Source organism: Struthio camelus, chromosome 2 (assembly GCF_040807025.1).
Source record: "Struthio camelus isolate bStrCam1 chromosome 2, bStrCam1.hap1, whole genome shotgun sequence".
Lineage (NCBI taxonomy): Eukaryota > Metazoa > Chordata > Aves > Struthioniformes > Struthionidae > Struthio > Struthio camelus.
Genome location: NC_090943.1, coordinates 62,870,986 through 62,892,565, shown reverse-complemented (window position 1 = coordinate 62,892,565; position 21,580 = coordinate 62,870,986). Strand labels below are relative to the sequence as shown.

The 21,580-nt window shown below is 38.6% G+C and overlaps 1 protein-coding gene across 7 annotated transcripts in view; it reads right to left on the bottom strand.

The window, feature by feature from the left end:
- Positions 1–21,580, bottom strand: part of RAMP3 (receptor activity modifying protein 3) — a 98,100-nt gene that overhangs the window by 5,061 nt on the left and 71,459 nt on the right. The window contains exon 5 of one of the 7 annotated variants that reach the window (XR_011139775.1): positions 20,959–21,114. The exons of the other annotated variants lie outside the window; for them this stretch is intronic. The gene's annotated coding sequence lies outside the window, so the exon portion shown is untranslated. Of the gene's footprint in view, positions 1–20,958; positions 21,115–21,580 lie in introns of those variants that run through there. 7 annotated transcript variants of the gene reach the window in all.

The following is a 21,580-nucleotide window of genomic DNA, read 5'->3' as shown; positions in this document are numbered from 1 at the left end:
TAAAAAATATGAAGTTATTTTATCTGTGGAAAAATGTATTTATACATGTATACATAGCCAAGAACCTGGACAGTGGGTAGTTATCATCGGAGATACTAGCATACGCATGTGCTTTGATGAGATGGTGTTCCATGGAGCACCCACTCAGACAAACAGACAGCTGGATGTACTTCATATTGCCCTCCTCAGAGTACCCAGTTGCCTACCTCTTAGGGCACAGGTCAGTCTAAGCAGGGATCTGAATCCCATCCCTAGTTTCCCACATTTAATTCCCATTATTTAAATAAACAAACACATTTTGAATTTCTCTGTATTTCTCAGAAGGGACAAGATTCCTCTTTTACTAGGCCTGACTTGTTATATGACTTGTTATATGATAACAGTCCGCACTCTTCACTTGTTTTGTTCCCTGTAGGCAGCTCTAAAAATGTCTTCTCAGACTTCTAGTTCAATTGCTGATTACTGGAGAGAAATGATCTTAATTGACCCCAGAACTACAAGCCCTGTAGATAACAGCAGTCCTCATGAATCAGAAGTGTGTATCCTCAACACACAGGTTCAATCAAGAAATTTCCTTACACGCAGACATATGTTAAATTACATTTCAAAGTGAACAATTAGCCTCCTATTTGCTTCCCTGGAATTATATCTGATATGAATCTAGCCAGTAATGTACTCTTCATTGAAGAGCATAGAGAAATTAAGTAATCAGACTCTCAAAAATGGAAAATTAATTTTATCTGACTTGCTTTCAAGAAAAAGGTTGGAGTTCTCAGAAGAAAGCTTATACATCTTAAGTCATATTCTCATTAGTAGATATTTCTAAATGAATACAACTATTTAAAAGCAAAAACAAAAAAAAAATCAGTCTCCTCTCAAAACAATATTCAGACAAAGGTCCTTTAATGACACTTTTTCATTTTAGCAAGTGTTTTGGTACTTAGAGCCTCCATCAAGTCTGTAAGGAGAAATGCTGAATTACACATATTACACCATGAGAAAGGCTCTTCTTACAGCATTTCCAGCTGAAGTGGAAGCAGGAAGTACCAAATAACCTCACAAAAAAAGCCTACTCTTGTGTGATATTCAGCCAAATTTTATAGAATTTAAGGGTGTAACAGCCTGGATGAACTTCAAATAGTGATCCAAACCTTAAGATGATTATCTCCTGAGGCTTCACCATCACTTTAAAAGTGAAGCTTTAGTTTTATGATGAGCTATGAGCCTACAAATATGACAGAATCCTTCCATGCCTTTTTCATTCAACATCTCTCCAAACGGATTTGTGGCTGCATCTCATCATTCCTTTAATCCCATGTTGTCTTCTGCCAAGAGGAGTATTCTTGCAGACACACTTGCACCTCCCTAGTCAGACTCTGCCGTTCTGCCTCTCCAACACAGGATTAAGCCAAAAGAAAATAATACATTACGAAACGTAAGGAAGGAAACACATGCGGGAAAAAAAAATGGCAAAAATCCCTTGCTGGGTTAATGACAACATTATAAAATATACTTTACTCTCATGCCACTGAATAATGGGCATTATGACAGATTTACTCCCTTGGGTTGAAAATAATAAATACATTCTGGTGTTCTTTGAAATAATTACAGAACTCCACCCTTGGCTTCACATCAACAGCCTTCTAGAAAATGAAAAATGGTTGAATAAACCTAACTGAAAATCCCAAAATGCAGAATTATTAGTTAACTCTTGTTAACTTCTTAAAGATATAGCAAGAAAATAAAGAACAACTCTAGATTTAAGCAACAGTTTAGACATCTAATTGTCTATCTCTCATAAGCAATAGAAGCTACTATATTAAGCAAATGCAGAATAAGGAGGGAAATGTAGCCTGACATCAAGTACTACGCTATAAAGAGCAAAAAAAATTTAGTAGCACAGGAATTTTACTAAGCTTTTACTAGCACTCCTGAGCTATATTTCAATGATTACTAAGTAGTAAATTCAACCCATTATTTAGGGAACACTAGTTCAGAGAAGTACACTCTGCAGCCAACCCTGTAACCCTTTTGTATTAGACAAAAATCAAAACAGTAGGAATAGGCAAACCCTAATTCTGCAAAAACTTACATATACATATCCAGCTTCTTATATGTACCACACCAGCTAAATAGCCATCACCATCAATGATGTACTTAACATACTGAAGAAACTGCACTGAGTCTCACACGCTGTCAGCTACCTCACGAGTTCCCATTTCAGTGGCAGACAGAAAAACCAAGATACAGGGAATGCACTAGGGAGGACAGAGGAAAAGGGAGAAGTGCCAAAGCAGCGTGTGGAACTGGCATCAGGGAAATTCTAGTAAGCATCCAGCTTACAAAGGTTCATCTGTGTACTGCATCTTCCAGATTAGAGTTTTTAACTATGTAATCATCTCTAAGGAGCAAAACAACATTACAGTGTCACCCTCTTCTTCACCGTGATCTGGCTCGAGAGTTACGGCTTTAAATTAGTTTGACTAAAGCACTATTTACTGTGCTAGTGCATAAACAACGAATTAGGTCAGAATACATTACTAAATCATGACGTCTTCAGGGACAAAGACAAATCTAAAACCAGGAAGGCTGAACTACTCCAAAAAAACCCCTTCTAGAACTAGCTTTCAGGGGAAAAATACACATAACAAATGTGCTATGTGCACGTAGCTATTTTAGTGTGCTCAATATTTAGAGAGGGAACACAGAAGAAAATTGTACCTTTCAGCTTCATTACGAAAAATACTGCTGTCAAGAAGTTTTTATGTATGTACATATATTTGCATACATATAATTGAGCTTCAGTGGCCACGGAAAGCTAAGCAGCTTTTCCACCAGATTTTGCTGGAAAACGGTTCTTAATTTTTGAAACTATTAATGGGATGGATCACTGTGGTGAGCAAAAACTCTAAGGGAAATTCTCAGGTTGAAGCAAATCCCTTCACCAGTTTGATGCAACAGATATTAAGCCACTATGTTAATTTTCAAATACGTACACATTGGATACCTGGCATTTCTGGGTTAAAATAGTACATTTCTTATTGTAACAATAGGATCATCTGTGATACACCGATTTTAAATAACCACTGGTCATTTTCTAAAGCTTACTTGAATTATAACTTTGATGACAGAGCAGCTGATAGAGACCACAGTTATAACTGCAGCTAATTTCTGCGTAAGCCCCTAAGACATACCAGAGCGGTTTGTTTAAAAAAGTGCTGTTGTAATTAGACGTCCTCAGGTTAACCATGAAATGATATTTGAAAAGAGAGTGAGACTGGACAGTATGTGGAAGAGAAAGAGGATTCATTAAAAATATACCTTTTTACTATAATGTACCTTCCATTTTAGAAGGCTCTCAAGTTATAGCTACTGAGGATAGCAGTAATTCTACTACCTTTTATCACTCCTTCTTCTTCTCGGGCTCCTGTGTGATGGGTTGTTTGGGATTTGCTTGTTTAAAATTTTGTGCTCCAAATTATTTTTGGAGCAGAGTTTAAGAGGATAATCTCGGTCTGGAGAGACACAAGCCATTATGGGATCTACAACAAATTCTTTACAGCCAGATTTTTAGAACTACTGAAATCCCAAAAGTCAGTTCTAAAAGCCCCTGAAGATGAGCCTGTTATTTTGTAACTAGTGCAGCACAGATGCCTGGGCACATATGAATTCCCTATGAAGTATTTCTAAGCCCCATTTTCCTCCTCTTCTTTTGAGGACTACTAATGCCTCTGTAGCTGAATTTCAGGTACAATCATTCCAAAACTATTTGGAAATCCAGGTCATATAATCGAAAAATAGTAGCAGTTGGACTTAGTACAGATGACAAGGTTTCTGCACTCTGTTGTATTCCTCCTCCCCAGCAGTGAGGTATGCACTCGTTGCAGATCAATTGCTGAACCATCATGGTGTACAGAACGACGTGGAGCAGCCAATCTTACAGCACCACAGGGAGCTGGGCTGGTTTGTCCTGCAGATGTTCATGAAGGAGAGGTGCTGTCAAGAGGGTCTGAGCATGCTCATCAGTTAGACATCTCTGTTCCTCATTTGTCCCTCTAAATGAAGCTTAAGTAGCATTGTCCAGCCTCACAAAACTATTGTGCAATAGAAGACAACGTGGTCTCTAACCACTACCTGAATAGGGGCCATACGTGCCATATATAAAATATAAATATTTGCATCCATTTCAGAAGTCTTAACATTTCTCAAGTATAAAACAAAAATCTGTTATTTGATTGCCTTGTAAGTGTTAAAATGGAGCATACAGTAGGTGTATCTGTTTCTCATTCTCAACCCTGCTATAAAGCACAGGTAAAGCAAAACAAAGAAAACCTTCTCTCACAATTTTTGCTGTAAAAGAACCAGACTAACACAACATATTTTCAGAATCACTTCACTACATCTGTACTCAAAAACTCACACATGTAAGTAACCCTGTCACTGTAAGTGACAGTGAGAGACCACATACCACTGAAAGACGACTATACAAGTAAAGCCAGCTTGGATGACTATAGCGTTTTGATTTTAATGTCAGACAGCAGTTATGAAATGCTAGCTAAAATAAAACAACTGATTTCTAAATATGGATAGTAAAACAAAGAAAAGAATGTAAGACTGCTATTTCAGATACTGACTTCTCTACACAAACTTTCAGTAGTTAATGCATTTTATTGATGGTTATAGGCAAATAAAGTATTGCTAATAATGCCTATGTATCATCTAATAACTTTCATACATTAATTCACAAAGGAAGAAAATGTATTCATTTCTTTATAGATAGGAAAAGCTCAATCATAATAAGGAATCATGACTTACGCACAGTAGAATTAATGGCAGAGCTGGAATAGAACAACGGTCTCCTAGATTCTGGACCAAGGCTCCAGATTACAGTCCTCGCAAGCAATGTGGACTGTAAAAACCTGGAGAGCCTGAAGTGCCCAAACCCAATGCAAAAATGAAGGGAAGATTACAGACCGCGCATACATAAATGAGTGTTGCTGCTTCCTCCTGGGGACTCACACCCTGACAGGCATAGGGGTGAGGCAGGGACATCCCACAGGGTGCAAGAAGGCATTCCATGCCAGATAGCATGGATTTCAGGGCTGAAGATCCTGTCCTTTCCAGTAAATCTGTGTGCGCCCCCATAAGAAAGACAAAAAGAATGAGGAGGAATATTTATTCCCTACTCGATTTTAAGCTATTAATATGATAGGACAAGTTTTCTATATGCGTGAGGTATACGGAAGCAGTCACGACCACAAGAGAGCAAACAGCGCTATAAAGGCTTCAAAGCTACAGTAAAGAACACATATCACTGCAGAGCACCTTCACAAGTACCCCTAGCTATCGTGACATTCAGCCTATCTCAAGCTGTTTGGCAATATTAATTTGGGAGGGCTGCCACAGTGGACAAGTTGCATTAAAACAGTAATTTTTATTACTGCTTTTAAATGGTAAGCAGTGAAACTATGAAGGCCGGGCCCCCTTAACCAGAGATCAATACAATGCAAACTTTGATTCTTTTCCTGCAATTGCAACTGGGATATTGAAAACAACTTCCTCCTTTATGAAATCTCCACTCTTTGACCTCATTCTACAACCTTTCCTTCAGTGAGAGTAATCTCTTTTACACAGTTCTCTGTTTTCACGAACCTTGTAAGAACTTGATGTCTTATGATTATCACTTCTCTTTCAAATGTGGCTGAAGTCAGCCAGCACAGTCAGTACCTATTGGGAGGGACCGGCACACTGACATGCATGCATGTACACACACGCAGAGCATAATCACATATGACTTAATTCCTTAGGAAATCAGGAGGTTGCCAGAAAGTAGCTTTCTACTGAGAGAAGGTAGAGTTCCAGAAAAGCTCAGTCTTCAGTCTTGGAGGATTATTTAGGCAAAGGAGCTACACAGCATCTGCCAGAGGGGAAGGGAAGGATTCTCTGGGCTTCTTTCTCCTATTTACCTCTCCCTAAGCTTCTTTCCGCTATTTCCTCTAGGCTTGACTGACATACATAAGAAAGGAAAATGCTTTCCATGCACAAAGTTACAACCAAGCAGTGATCTCAGGACACACAAAAAACTGCAACAAACTGAAAGAGATCCACCAGTAACTGAGACCTGAAGCTGCTCATTTGCAAATTAAGAAAATACAAACTACTGCCTTTATTTCACCTAATTTACCAGGTATGTGTCTCCTCTCCCACTTAGCTTTCACACAAAGCAAACCTTAGCATGTCAGACCCCTGACATGCTTTAACAGTTCCTGATTTGGGTTACTAGCAGAGAAAGCTCCTGGAGCAATGCACTGCAAGTAAACTGCACCATCATACCAGAAACTTGGCACAAAAGAGGTGGGATTCATTACATTTTGCTTTGATCTCACCAATTCCCTTGCAAATGGATAAAGTTTGTATTTTTCACCCATAGATCAGAGTCCTGCCTACATTCAACAAATGGCTCACCAATTTTAACTATTTTACAGTTCTGGAAAAGCTACAGAAAAGAAATATATGTTACAGAGAGCTTGCATATTCTGACAGCTTAAAACCACTTTTGAGATATGCCACAAATAATTTTGTAAAGGTGAAGAGGTAAAAACAGATTGAAGAATTCACAATACTTTTGCAGCTACTTTAAACTTGATTTTCATACCTACTGTTTCTCCTTTTCCCAATTTCCCATTAAAATGATGACCTCAAAGAGCAGAAAAGAATGAGTCAGGAAATAAATAACTGCATCTAACAATAGACCAGGTGTCCGAGTTCTGCTCCACAAAAGGAAATGTCAGTCTTTTTTATATCTATGGAATTGGGAACATTCCTATTTGAACACAGGCCAGGGGTCAATAGCATTTATTTGCTCTAAATATATTGATCTTTCAGATTAAGTTCAGGACACCTAAGGCTGTATGAAGTACTGCTGTAGCAGGTGTTACCGACGGATGCTGTTTTCTATTCATTCCAAGGGCTATCAGCCTTTTTTCCTCATAATGCACAAGCAAACTCTGCTTTTGGAAAGACATACTGGGCTGCTAGTTTTAGAGTAGGCAAAATGATGCATAGGAGCAGCTTAAAAGACAGAAACCCACGTAAGCAGCAGCAGAGACTGTGGTGTGCCTAGGTCAACTCTTTAGAATGACCAAGCCTCAATAACAAAACAAATGAACACTGAAACACAAAGACACCTTCCCTAATACTGTGACCCCTGGCAAAGCACCCACTGATGTGCAAAAGAAATGGGATCTGTCAAACAATTATAGATTCAGCAGCAATTAATTAGCAACTGTTCCTTCAGGAGTTAATCCCACCACACCTATTTCAAACATATATGAAAAGGACATTACCTGCTTTACCAGCAAAGCAACGTGGGAGTGGTCGGTGCTCAACTGCAGCAATGATCTTCTCAACTTAGATCTAATGAAACCAAGTGTTCCCATAGGAACACAGTTCCTCCTACAGCCAAAACACTGCAAAATCACAACCCTCAAATTCAACCAGAGGAAAAACGACATTACAGCTAAACCACACACCTCAATTTGAATTCCTCAGCAATAATGTTTTATTGCTATTTAAATAATCACTTCCAGACCCAGATAAAGGAGGTGGCGTTCTAGTAGGAAGGGCAGTAAAAAGCCTCAATGTAAACAGCCCACATAATGTTGTCAAATAACTCCTACCTTCAGTATCGTGAGTGAAGCAGCACGGGAATGAGCTATATTAATCTGGCCAAGCAACAAGCCATTGTTTCTCAGTAACCATTACTGGAAAAGAACTTAAGTAATTCTAACACAGCAACTTTCCTAGTAACTAGAGTTATATAACACGGGTCCATTATTCCTACAGCAAATGAATCAAATATCCTTTTTTAATCCGTAGATCAGTCTATATTTAAGTCACTAAACCAATGCAGTTATACTAAAGTAACTTTCAATTAGCCAACATGAATATTAGAAACAGCTTACCCATGTGCACCTCAGAACAAACTAATCTAGCCTGCTTTTGCAGACAGCTTTGCTCAGCTCCATTTTCCTGTGACAGGCTGGGGGTGATACCAGTCCAATCTGCTTTAAAGGAGGTGAGGTGAGCTGACATTACGCTGCAGGTGATGCTGAAGTTTTTACGTGGACCTGTCCACTGTGAGACGTCTGTTCTTCTGAAATACAGAGCAGGGGTCCTTTCTTAACCCCAACAACAGTAGCTCACATGAGCAAGAAGAAAAACCTGTTTGCTCTCACTTGACTAATTCGGATCTTATTTGCAGAACCATAGCCAATAGAGAGCATCCCATCTTATCAGTAAACACGTTTTTCATGCTTCTGCAAAGAGTCCCGTGTTTTCAGCACTTCTTGAAAACAAGAATAGCAAGACTCACATCATCTAGACATGTGGTAAGTTCCCTTGTCAATCAAGTCCTATCCCATTTGTACTCAAAGCAATACCATAGAAAGCCTAAGGAACGCCACAGCAACATTTGTACAAGACTACCCAGATTCTTTGTTTCAGGGACTTTTATTGTTCTCACAACTTCTTTAGGAGAAACAAACAAAAAAAAAACCCAAAACCCACAAAGCTGAAGGTAAATAACAGAGGGACAATGGACTTGACATACTACTTGATATCTTCAAGTAAGCAGGGTCAGAAAAGACAAAACTAAAACACCCCCAAACAACATCCATGAGGCTAACTGTTGAGTTGAGAACTGTATTGTTCTAAAACATATGCTTTCCCTCCTGTATAGTCCAGGAATGCTCTGACTGCATAGAGCCCTCTCTTTTTATGGAAAACCTTGGTTGCATAAAGTTTACAGATCAGCTGGTGACTCTTAACTCTTAAATACTTCTAGCCCAATCACAAACAAACTCTTACACTTCTCTCTCACTTCCTGCTCAGCATTGTTCTCTTCCTCCTAGGTGAAATGCCAAACAGCTGGCTACCTATGCATGAGTTTTCCATGCGCTTTCCATGCGTTAATAGGTATTTGCTTGCTAATGGTCTGCCGAGAACAAAAAATATAGCTTAGGAAGGTGGTGAAAGGAGAAAATGTGCAAAAGCACAAGATAGCTCAATGGCTCAGAGCATTTAATTATTTATATTAAATATCCTGAGTGTGAGAACAAAGTTTTCTTGATCCAAGAACATTATCCTAAACAATTAAAATTCAATACTGTTCAACATTTATTCTTCTTCAAGAAAAAGAAACAACCCTCCTCTCCTCCCCACAAAATCAGCCTAATTAATTCACAATAGAGAGTTACTTTGAGACTTAATCTGCCTGACTCTGCTAACATGAGTCTGGATGCTAAAGAAATTTTATAAAAACACTGGGTACTGCCAAACTTGAGTGAGATAATACAAGTTTGTAAGGAAACTGTTCTTAAGAACAGTACTCTCTTAAAAAATAATGTTCTAACAGTTTTTTGGCTGTATCTACAATAGGAAAATTTTACTATAGCAAATATCTTTAATGCATAGCAAATAGAATATACTTTTAATTTGGCAGCAAGGGCATTATATAGTATTATTTTATTCAAACTATCATGTGCTATAATTTTGTTACACATATCTTTAATGAACAGGAATTAGAACAGCCAATAAGGAGAACAGGTTATAGCAAACAGAATTTCTGCAGAAGCCTGTTCTTTCCCTTAACATTTAACAGTCTCCAGCACTAAATACTTTTCATGGAGCGCAGGTAATACGTTACTGCGTGGCAGGACCTACTAACAAACAGCCAAAACGCCTGCGGTCAGAAAAGCTCATCTGCCAAGGAACAATATCTCCTTCAAAGAACTGAGGGACTGTTGCTACCAAAAAAAAAAAATATATATATATATATATATATGTATATCTTTTTGATTACACGATCTACTAGTCCGTGGCCTCCTTTCATGGGGTCCGTTATCCCCTATGTATGGGGATAAAAGACTGCTTCAACTGATGATTAATATCTCCGTAAAAATAAAATAGATAAAATAGGTCAACTGAAAATGGAAGAGGTTCTGATGCACACGTGAACATTTCCCAGCGTGTCCAAAGCCCCTGTGGGCAGTGCTACAATCAGAGCAGCTACAGAGATGGCAGCAGGTATAACATTCCTTCTTAAGCAAAAATTGAGAGATTTGTAATTCTGTCTTCAGAGAGAACTGAGTAAATCAAAAGAATTGTTGGAGAAAGGCTCTCAAGCTTCTGCCAACTTCAGGAACCTCCTAGGTAGTCACATCCCTGCAAAGGCTAAGGAGTTGCATCCACTTTAAGTTCTTCTGCCTCTAGAGATCCTCAAGGTAATGCTGTGTTTCAGACCCTCACATGCACACCTGCAAGGCTGACACGCAACTGCTGCAAAAACAATCTACAGAATCTTCACAGAGTCAAATAAGTTTTGCTCCAAAAACAGATGCTATTTTGCCCTCTGCAGTTTGCTTTCCCAAACCCTTGACACGCAGAGTGGCTACATCAGTGTGACTAGTCCTCAATACTGAGCTCTAACAACTGCACTTTGGACAGAGTTATCAAACAGCTCTGTCAAGACCTATGTCCTGTGTTTCCAGATCTCCTCAGACATCTTTACTGTTTTCACTAATCCTCACTTTTCAGTTGTCTAGTGTAAGCTTACCAACACTTTCTATATGAACCCATGGTATCTTTAACACAAACTTTCCCCTCTGCTTCAAAGCAGTATCTGAATTCAGAGCATTTTCTTTAGAAAATGGGTTTTTAACTTTTCCAGAAACATATAGCCATGAGACACCTAATATTTAAAGAACCAGTACACAAAGTGGAGTAAAGGCAAGGAAAAAAAAAAAAAAGAGAGAGAGACATGGTTCAGAATTTAACAGAGTTAAGGTGTGAGATTCCTGACAATTCCTGTCAACTGCACAATTAAAATATCCCCTAGGTAAGAATATAATTAGTCAGATAACATGCCAGAGCATACCCTGTCCTTAAAGATGTGTACTCTGTCTCTGGCCACACAGATATATATCAAGCAAGACCAGTTGACCATAAGTAGTGTGCATCATTACATACCTCCTCCTCAGAATCAAAGGAATCAAGCTTGTGCTTCTATAAATGAAAAGGAAACTTTAATACTTCTTACTTGTGGATCCAGTTTCAAAATTTTTGTCACCTTTGGCAATTAATGAAAGGGTTTGGAATCCCTTCATCTTCATGGTCTTCTCATGAAAGGAGATGGCAGGTTTCTGGGGCAGACATGCAAACACATCACATGCTTTCGTGTCATTATACCCATCAGTATTTGAAATTTTACATCTAAAATTTTATCTATTGTACTAGAACTTGTGAAGGAAAGCAGAAAGAACTCCAAAATACACAGCCAAATGACTAGACTTTCTTTAGATTTCTAATAAATACTTCTCAGTGCTGAAAAACACAGACATAATCCCTGAATTACTGCTGCCTCATCTGCTTCTTCTCTATTACAATCAGCTGTTTCTCTGTTCAATTCAGTTTATTTCACAATATGTCAAGCCAAAGGCAAAAACAGGCTAAAATCTGGAAATTTTTCTTTGCTATCAGCTTTGCCTCTCCCTTCAGTCTCATTAAGAAAAACATTAGCATTTTCCAGTGTGTACGCTCCTTCAGAAATACAGGCATGAAGGAGATGAGAACCCTGGAAAGCAGCGGGCTCATCTTCTCTGCTGGTCCTGCACTGAAACTTGCTTAAAGCCAAAAAGTATGAGACTTACTCCAGGGGAAGGAAAGAAAGAAGGAAAAAATAAAACATAGGAAAAAGAAGCAGATCCTGTGAATATGACAATGGCAACAATTCAAGCTACTAACACTATCTGAAGATATATTTCCACTATTTTTTGCCAGGTTAGATTCAAATAAAACTTCTCCATGCTCAAAAAGTTTATAGTCAGTGGAGATAGTGGAATAATTTTAGGGCATGATATATATGATGGCTTTCACCCAATCTGGACAGGACAACTAGCACATTGGATAGATGAATCCTACGCCTTGTCTCCATAGCCAAGAGCATCACATCAGAAGCAAATTAGTCAAGAATTACACTCAAATACGCCACCTTCAGTGATGGAGAAACATTCAACCAATATGCTCCTATCTACCTAAACTCGCCTCCTACCCCTGTTATAACCATTACAGTCACCACTTGTTTGCAGAGTCTTTGCTCCAATCAGCTGAAGTGCAAGTGCGCTAGTTACATGCTGGTGTTCAGGTTGGTCATTAACATTAGCCATTTCACAAGACAAGTCAGCTTTCTTCCAGATGCATCAGTGACTTTGTTCATTCACCTCCTCAAGTCTGCTAAGGATAATGGCTTACTGCCTCCAAAACATAACACTCAACCTGCTTCAATCCAGTCCTCTAGCATCTGGGGAGGAGCTGGATTCCAGAGGGAAGAGCCATCCTCAGCCCAGTACTACTCTGAACTAGTCATCTCCAGTTTTCTTTCCACCTAGCTGAGCCAAGCGGACACGCAAGCAGAAAAAAATCTGGCTCTTATCCATATCAGTACTACACAGCTGAGACTCCCAACAGCAATTCCAAAAAGGCACCTGTGAACTTAGTCATGTTTCTAACCAGGAGATAAAAACTCAGAGGAAAAGAAACAATAAAATAAGTGGAAGCCCTCCTCATTCATTCAGCTTTCATCTAAAAACAACTGCTTCAGATCCTATTTTTAAAAGGATATTAAAGTGTCATCTGAGGGAGTGGAAGTTGTTATTAGACTCCACTTAGCCTGAAGTAGCCCCAGCCCTTTAGAACTCCACAGCATCATTTCTTAAAGTGGAAACAAGGGAGAGAAATATATGATGATATCCAGCTGTGAAATATAAATCAGAGGTCAACCAGGTTTATACTTTGAGAAATATCTACTGGTGCATATACACAGAATGAAAAAAAACTAAAATAAAAAAATAATTCATGTGCTTCTAAGTAGAATTTTCCACCATAATTTTTACATCTTTACTTAATTTTTGTGAGCATTCAAAAAACCAGAGATTTTGTCTGATTATTCACAGAAAATGGATTTCACATATGCAGATAAAATTCTTGTAATTACAAAACCCATTTGTTCTGGGAGGTGAGTGCTAGTTGTTTTCTGCTCCAATCAGAAATGAAGTAATGAGAGTCAGAAATCAGGTGACTAATTATAGATCTTAAACTTCAAATCATATAATCTACTAGACTAGTTAATGAGCAGATGATTTCTGCAGTTCTGAATAACAAACATATTCTTAAAAAATCCATTCTGTCCCTGGACAATTCATAAACAAGGCTAAAATTCATGAAAAATGAAGGAGGCAGAGTTGCACCTAGAAAAGTACTGCTTAGCTACTATTTAAGGACAAGGTTGTATTTGAACATGAGTTTTGAAGGCACAGGCTGTACACCTTTTACATCAGAGGTGGATTTTTTTTTTTTCTGTTAAGGGTACTGTATACAAACACTCTAGTAAATACTTAATAGAACACTAATATCCTTTTCATATTATCCATATTTCTCCTCCAGTCATCATAATCTCTCCCCACTGCAATTTATTCCAAATGCAAGAAAAACAGTTACTCATGGCAGTAGAGACACATACCTTCTTCTTAAGTAACTTCTTGTTGCACTGAGTGGGTTCTCTAATCTGTTGTGACATCTCACACAGACAAATTGAAGCAGATGCCAGGCCCAAAAGTCCCTACCCCTTCTCCATATTTGTTTATGGAAGATGTGAATGTACAGCACTTCCTGGAATTCCTTCAGGACAGGTCAGCAACCTCTTAAGCAGGTGCAAAAAATACTATGGCAGGAGATGTTGAATGACATTCAAAAAAATTGGCTCCAGGTCAGGAGCAGGAAGACATGGCATCTTTTTGAGATTCATCTGCGGGAAACAGCTGGTTTTCAGCTCCTGACACTGCTGTGTTTACGGCAACAGCCGTAAACTGGGTCCTGCTAAGCTCTACCTTAATTTGAGAAAAAGCAGTGTAATATAGCCCATCACCTGTGAAAGAGATTACTAACCCCTGCCATAAGAAAGCTATTATGGGCTTTTGTTAATGTTTAAGTACTGCAAGTGGTGAAGCAGTATATTTACTTTCTGAGCCTTATCCAATTGGTTTTTGGTTGATGAAAAGAAATCATAGGCTTATTTTCACTCTGAATGTAAAAAAAAAAAAAAAAAAAAAAAAAATTGTTCCTTGCATGTCAACAGTCAAAAGCAGAAAAAAAAAATCTTACTTGTAGGTGAAAATAGATACAACTATTTTTGAACCTATTTTTTTTATAATTAATAACATTCATACCTAACACCTGTATACTACCTGTCAGCCTAGATATGAATTAGGTATAACGTACTCCCCAAGAATATGATGCAAAAATCCACATGATAAACTACAGCACAATGTGATAAATTATACATAACAGACCATTTAAAGATTATTCTGCTTCTTAATCTATTTGCTTAGAGAAAAATTCAGACTAATGCTCAGTGATTAACTCACAATCCCACAATTTGTGTACCCAAGAGAAATATAAAATATCCACTCCTTGAAAGCTGAAAAGAATGGAGTACTTAGTTAAGTACTACGTCTTCGGGACCTTTGTTTTTTCTACTCTTTATACTTTGTTCTTTCTACTCTTCTTCATACATTCAGCTCTTATCATGGAAAAAAGATCCTTAATTTTATGAAGCTACTGTACCCTTAGGTATCATTTTTCCTGAGCATTTCAGCCATTTCATACATCGTCATCAAGTTCATCAATGAATCCAGCAACATATCTTCCCTTTGCAAACTCTAAAAGAGCCTGAAAGAGATGACTAATCTCTAAGAATGCAGAACACTGCATTTCTTGTCTGAGAACAACTTTCCAACACTGCTATATATTGTTTTGCAAGGGTAAATAGAAATGCCAGAGCCTTGTCAATTAACCATGTAAAATACTTTTTTAAAAAGTATCATTATATAATAAACTTCTATAATTGAAACAGGACCCTGAATACAGAGCAAATGGGTAGTATTAATTCATACCTCATTGTGCTGTCAACAGTTAACCACATGACTAATACCACATGTAGCTTGAAGCAAAGAAACTCATTTTTTTGCCTCTACTGAGTTCATCTGGGTTATTATATATTCATGATTGATTCATTCAGAAAACAAGAATGTAGAAACTGTCTTGCAAAACAAAACAGAAGAACCACAAAAGTTTGTATCAAGTATTCATTTTCATAACAGATTTCCTTTTTCATTTTCACTGCCTCTAAAAATACACTGTGCTTGATAGTTGTATTACATAATTGATACCAGTCTATCAGTTATGTTGTATGATTTTACCACCAAAAAAATTTAGACAAACATTTTACATATTGCTTATACTTAAATATGATCTTTCCTAATAAGCTCCATGAAGATTGTTTTCTGTTACTGATCTTGCCATAATAAAATTCAAATAGGCCATGCAAGCTGTTGAAAGGGCATACCAGCTGACAGACAGGAGATTTCATTAGGCAGTGCTTTCCAACATCAGTTCTGCATGGTTCACATTCTCTTTGCAAGCAATTTTACTCATTAGGATTATTGTATTCTTCCATCCTGCACTATTTGTTAATTGATTTGGTAAAGAAAGCACCAACATACTGATCCAAATTTGCAAGTGCAAGCTACCAGCCATTAGTCAGAGGCCTCTACTGTGACACACATCAGCTTGTCCTACAGCAGCCTTGCTAATACAGAAACATAACTGGTGACTTCTGCTGACCTTAACTTCACCAGTATAGAAAACTCTCTCAAAGTCTTAAGAAGAAATTATCAATATTTACATGGGTAAACAGGAAGTATCGGATTTCACTTTTTTTTGTTAAAGAAATAATGACCAAATAAATGCAAATGTCAAAAACTGCTGGAAAAAAAACACTTGAAAAACAAATCTGATATTAAGAATCAATGAGATTTCCCCTATTACTGATGAAGAGTGCTTTCTCTTTTTCTTCCTTAGTAGCAAGCTCAGAAGATCCCTCTCTTTTCTATATGAGTTAAACCTTTCATAAAAATTTGCAAAAGTCTATTTAAATGGAAGAACAGGAAGGTCTGATTCTTCACTAACCTTGAAGAGACTGAGAACGGACAGCAAGAGAACACCGTTTTGTGATAACGATGACTGTGTCATGTCAATGTCAGAACCAGAGCCTCTCCAGTGGTTTAACAAGAAAAAGTTATCCTTGAAGAACGTACTTCAATCATTTGCTCTTCTCCCCATTCCTCAGGAACAGTTTTCCTGAGTTAAAGCTTCTGTAGACTGGAATTACAATGTGTGTTTTGGTATAAATAACTAATGACGTTGTTTCAGTTCACCAAATCTGAGCTCTTGGAAGTCTGTGTGTTAATTCAGCAGTTTCCCAAAAGATTGGCCAATTTGCCTTTATCCTATTTGTTCAACCCATTTAATGGTCTCAGAGTAGCTCTTCAAAGCAATTTTTTTGCAAAAAGTGAGATCTCTCAGTGTCTGAACCTGCAAACCCCGCAAATTAGCATCAGATGAAAAACTGGTAAGGCTTAGTTTGTAGCATAGCTGTCTCTACAACATGCTGCAGAACAAAGCGATAGTCTTGTGCTTATAAGCAAAATGGTCTGTAGGTTTTCAGAGGTTCATAAATAGCAGTGTTCTTAATATATCATTAAAATTCAGAAGTCATATTTAGCATAGAAATTAAAAGTTTGATATTCACAAATGTTGCTACCTTTCTGCATCTTGTAAAGGGGCCACAGCAGACTGATTTAGGTATGCATTCCCATAACTTTGCACTAAAGATTAAAAAAATTAGAAATAAGTATTCAAAGCCATATGCCTATTCAGCATCTCATCTGGAATTATCAAACAGGGATTTCATTTTCACAGTAATGACTTCTATCAAAAGACTTTTAACTGATTCCACATAAACTGGGAATGACAAGGGTGGGAGATAACGATTAAGGAAGGAAATGGTGTGGGGGGAGGGGCTAGCAGTCAAAGGGTCTGGGTTGATGTAAGCAGAAAGGACCTCTTCATCAACAAAACTGGGCTGAAGTGGAATTACCCCAAGCATAGCCCTGAAGGGATGCACCTGCAAGTGCTGATGGAGCTGGCCAATGTCATTGCAAAGCCACTCTCATTTATCTTTGAAAGGTCGAGGCAATGAGAAGAGGTTCCTGAGGACTGGAAGAAAATAAATGTCACTCCTATCTTAAAGGAGGGCAAAAAAGAGGATCCAGGGAACTGCAAGCAGGTCAGCCTCACCTCAATCCCTGGGAAGGTGACCGAGTAACTAATCCTGGGGAATGTTTCCAGACACATGAAGACAGGAAGGTGAATGGGAGTAGTCAACATGGATTTACAAAGGGGAAATTATGCTCAACCAACCTGACAGCCTTCTGTGAGATGACTAGCGTGATGGATAAGGGGGGAGCAGTAGATGTTATTTACCTTGACTTCAGCAAAGCTTTTGACACTGTCTCCTATAACATCCTCATAGACAAACTGACAAAGCGTGGGCTAGGTAAGTAGTCAATGAGGTGGACTGAAAACTGGTTGAACTGCCAGGCTCAGAGAGTTGTGATCAGCAGCACAAAGTCCAGCTGGAGATCAGTGACTAATGGTCACTGATCAGGCGTCAACACGAGGACCATTACTCTTTACTATCTTCCTTGATGATCTGGAAGATGGGAGCTAATGCACCCTCAACAACTTCACAGATGGCACAAAACTGGGAGGAGTAGCTGATACACCAGACGTTGCACTACTATTCAGAGGGACATCAACAGGCTGGAGAAACGAGCAGAGAGGAAACTCATGAAGTTCAACAAAGGAACGTGCAGGCTGGGAGACAACCAGCTCAAGAGCAGCTTTGCAGAGAAGGACATGGGAGCCCTAGCAGACAAGAAGTTAAACATAAGCCACCAGTGTGCCCGTGTGGCAAAACATGCCAGCAGCATCCTGGGCTGTATTAGGAAGAGCATAACCAGCATGTAGAGGGAAGGGATTCTTCTCTACTCAGCACTGTTGACACACAGCTGGAGTGCTGTGTCCAGTTCTGGGCTCCCTAGTACTAGAAAGACAGGGAGTTACCAGAGCAAGCTCAGCAAAGGCCACAAAGACAATTAACGGACCAGAGGAGCTGTTACATGAGAAAGCAGGGACTATTTAGCCTAGAGAAGAGAAGGTTCAGGGATGCTCTTATCAATGTGTATAAATACCTGATGAGAGGGTGTCAAGAGGATGGGGGCCAGACTCTTCTCAGCAGTGCCCAGTAGTAGGGCAAGAGGAAATGGGCATGAACTGGAACACTCAATAAATTCTATGTGAACACAAGAGAACACTTCCTTACTGTCAGGGTGGTTGAACATTGTAAAAGGTTGCCTGGAGAGCTTGTGGAGCCTCTATCCTTGGAGAGGGTCAAAACCCATCTGGACACGGTCCGAGGCAACCTACTCTACCTGACTCTGCTTGAGCAGGGGGGTTGGAAGAGCTGATTTCTAGAGGTCTCTGACAACCCCAACTATTCTGTGATTCTGTAAGCCACTTACTTAAATCCTAACCATCCAAAATTAGAACAAAACTAGAGACTCCTATAGAATTCAACAAACAATTGTGGGGAATAACTAAAAAATATAACCACTCAGTGCTGCATGTTCACCTTGTGACACTGCCTTGTAATTTGAAAACACATGGCTTATATTCAGAAGTGCCAAGGAGGGACTTGGGTCTACAGTTCCTGCACAACTGTGGGAGTGAAACAGTCACTATTCCAAAGAAATCCTCTATTTATGAAAAAAATGGATGCCTATTAATATTCCTGTGGACATTTTGTTGGCTGAAATAATTTGTCTAACAGTCATAGTCTACTGTATTATAAAGTATCTTTCCCCCACCTGTATATTAAGGAGAAAAAGTATAACTGTACTAAGTAACCATATTTCAGCCTCTGTGTCTATTAGGAAGAAAGCAATTATGTGCTAATAAATGGACTATTCTTGCTGTTAGCTTGATAAAGAATCCTGGTCTCTGCATTCTAAGTGACCACTTTATTCACATTCAACAGAACATACTCTCATCTGTACAATATAGAAACAAAGCAAGTATATTAGATATGAAACTAATGGAGATTCACCTGAAATGCAGTTCCTCTTAAAAATATTCTAATATAGCCTCATTCAGGGAAAAGCTGTGTCTTAACATGAACTTCACATTTACTTTGTAGCTAGAATGGCTAATTCCAAACAGCAGGTGATGTACAAATTTTCAGCATGGCCCTGCATCTGGCAAACTAGTGAGATTTCCCACAAGCAGTAGGGTTCTTTTATTTTCAATTTTTAAAATAATACATGGCAAACATTCTTCTTGCAATAAAAAATTGGTATTGTCAGCCACCAGCATGATGGCAACACAATTGTTCAAATATGACATTCTTTTCCATTATTTTATTTGCTAGCACCGCACTGATTTATAAGTTACTTTTCTTTGCTTTTGAAAAGAAAGGCATGAATCACAGAGGAAAAATAATAGGTTTTTGGGGGTAATTAGTACCAGCCTGTTTGTCACTGCTACCATGCCCTCTAGGAGTTTTTAGAAGGATTTTTTAATATACAGTTACTGTAAGTTTTGATATTTGAAGAGGTGAATAAGAAGGAGGCAAAGGGAAAGGATAATGATCAGAATTTAAACTTCATTGAGAATTTCAAAAATGCAGCAAGTAGAACTATATGGGAAGCCCAGAGGAAGACAGATGTCAGGTAGGCTCACAATGCCAAGAGCACTTGGAGGATTCAAAGGGTGGAGGCTGTCTTTCTCCAATTCAGCACTGCTCCTGACACATGCAAGAGTAATGCTCTACATTTCACCACACCCAGGAATAATTCTGGATAGCTGTGCCCCCACTTAGCATGTTGCTAAAAAAAACACATTTGCTTTTACTGGCAAAGTTTGTGTTCCCATGCTACTTGCTTCTATCTGTATTCATCATAACATAAAACAACTGGGCAGGACCAGCCTATTAAAAAAAAAAAAAAAAACACACACACACACACAACGCTAGCTAGCATCCTAGCACAACAGTCCCTGTTTCTCCATACCTGAGCCTCAAACACTTTACTGTAAAAAAAAAAAATCATACAGACATGGGGCCACCTAAAGCGCACGTTTCTAAAACCTTCCTTCACAAGGACGCTAAGCTAATGAAGAACATTTTCTTCTACAAAGCCTGGGCTGACAAATCTGGAAGGGGTTACAGCAAGCTAAATAAGGAGTTTTGGTTCGATTCCCCAGTAAATCTTCAGGGAAAAAAAAGTTTACTCTTCAAACACATACAGAAAGTTATTCAAAAACATTCCATAAATAATCTGGAGACCAGGCAACAAGACAGCAAGCTTTTGTTGTGCAAGCACATTCCTCGTTTGCAGTGTTTTACCACGACTTTGTCTAAAGTAAGGCACAACCAATGTCTGTCTACCTGAATATAAATCCTAATGCACACACATACCCCCACATGGCACAACTGGGGAAGAGTGAGACTTCCTTTAACCAGGACTACTCTGGATCTGAAATCCTAGTGTGCCGGCTACTCAAAAGTCCAGCTCCAGGCAGCCCCAGTTCCACCTCAGGACCCACTAGCTAGTGTTGCCTATTAACTGGCTCTTCATGTTCAGAGGAGCCTCGCGAACATTAGTTACAGGCATGTAAGTGCCCAGTCTATGCCAGACCAGAACCAACACTCCACACTGAAAGAAGAGCACAAAGTGTTTCAAAAGCTCATCTTTATTAATACCATGCTCCTTTTTAACTGAACTTTGTTTCCTTCTGTCTTTCATGCCAGAAAATCACGTTCCAGAACCCAGAATTTAGGCTTCACTGATAGCGTTGAAAAGAATAAGCCGAAGCTATATATTTTCTAACTGTGAGATATGTCATCACAGGAAAAAGTTATCTACATATCAATCATTGCCTCACCTTAGCTGCAAAACAAACCCCGTGGCTTCTCTGATATTTTCACTGTATGCTTCTCTTCTACAGATGTTCTGATATTAGCACCTGGATAATCACCGATCAGGGTCTAGATCAGACTTCCTGCAGCAGTCAATGAGCAAGAAGAAAAAACCTACACAACTGACCAAGAAAATGAGTCAGTTTGGAGGGCTCTTATAACACAGTCAGACATTAGAGGTTATTAGTTCAAAGCTTTAAGAACTGGAGACATAATTTCACCTTGGTTTGCACTGTGTTTCTTTTGCAATTTTTTTTTCCAACTGATCTTAATGTCATCTAGCTTTCTTTTCTTTAATATTTGACCACGTTCCTTTGCAAACTACTAGCTTTTATAATTAGTTTAGTTAGTTGAAATTGTAATACAGGCAAAACTCCCATTGACTTTAAAATTGAGAAATGACTTTAGGATATTTTTCTAAAAGATCAGATCAAATTTGGCTCTAGGCATACACATCTTTTTCGCTAATTTCTTTTCCAGATCTTTGAAAACCTTTACAAAACATGGGAGGATCTCCTTTATCGTTTTCAATATGATTGAAGCTTCTGCTTATATAATTCATTTTGATTTAAAAGGTTCTGGGAAAGC